Raw genomic sequence first — 1,279 nt, forward strand, 5'->3', positions numbered from 1 at the left:
GAACAGCACGTCTCAGGAATGAGATTTCCAGCTTCACTCAGAAGAGCTCAGAATCATTCTGTGAAGCATGGGAGCATTTCAAGGGTTACCACAGCCAGTGCCCACACCATGGTTTCAGCAACGAGTCATTACTGAGTACTCTCTACCGTGGTGTCCTTCCCAAAATACGTATGCTGCTTGACACCGCTTCTAATGGTAACTTCCAGAACAAGGACGTTGATGAAGGTTGGCCACTGGTGGAGAATCTCGCTCAGTCTGACGGCAACTACAATGAGGATTATGACCGCATATTTTGTGGCGACGCTGGGTCTGAAGAGAAGTACAAGAAGGACCTCAAGAATGTCAATGAAAAGCTTGACCGTATCTTGCTGACTCAGCAGAGGAGCGTCCACTTCGTCTCTGAGGACGACCCTTTCCAAGTTCCAGATGGGGAGGGTGAGCAGAGTGAAGAGATCAGCTATGTTCACAATCAAGGTGGATACAACAAGGGTTATAACTCCTATCAGATGAACCCCAATTTGTCTTACCGGAGCACCAACGTTGCAAATCCACAGGATCAGGTGTACCCTCCTCAGCAGCAACAACAAGGTCAACAAAAACCTTTTGTGCATTACAATCAGGGATTCGTCCCTAAACAACAGTTCCAGCAAGGATACCAAGCTCCCTCAGGACCACCACCAGGATTCCGCCCTCAACCATTACAGCCTACTCCAGCCCCAGATCAAGAAATAAAGCAAATGATGCAACAACTTCTTCTGGGTCAAGCTAGCGGATCTCTGGATACTGCTAAGAAGTTTGCTGAACTCAGTCAGCGAATGGAGTGTTCATACAATGATCTTAATGTCAAGTTTGAAGCTCTTAACTCCAAGATGAAGTACATGGAAGGCAAGACTGTTTCTACTTCTACCCTAACACTTGGCCAACTACCTGGAAAAGCAGTTCAAAATCCCAAAGACTATGCTACTATCCATGCCATCACCACCCAAGCTGTAGATATACGGCTCACTAAGGACAATGAGAGTTTAGATGGGGAGGATTTTCTTCAAGATGTAGTTCAGATAATGGATCCCGTCGAGGTGCTCAAGGATCCAATTAAGTCAGCCAAGCAATCTGATCCTGAAGCTACTAAAGAACCTGCTGCTCCCAAGGATAAACCTGTGAGATTCATTCCTCCACCATACAAGCCACCTCTACCATTTCCAGTGAGGTTTAAGAAGCAGCTTACTGAGAAGTATAAAACTCTGTTTGAAAACCAAGTCAAGGAGATTGAACTTAGGAT

Source organism: Camelina sativa, chromosome 5 (genome assembly GCF_000633955.1).
Source record: "Camelina sativa cultivar DH55 chromosome 5, Cs, whole genome shotgun sequence".
In the NCBI taxonomy this organism is placed as follows: domain Eukaryota; kingdom Viridiplantae; phylum Streptophyta; class Magnoliopsida; order Brassicales; family Brassicaceae; genus Camelina; species Camelina sativa.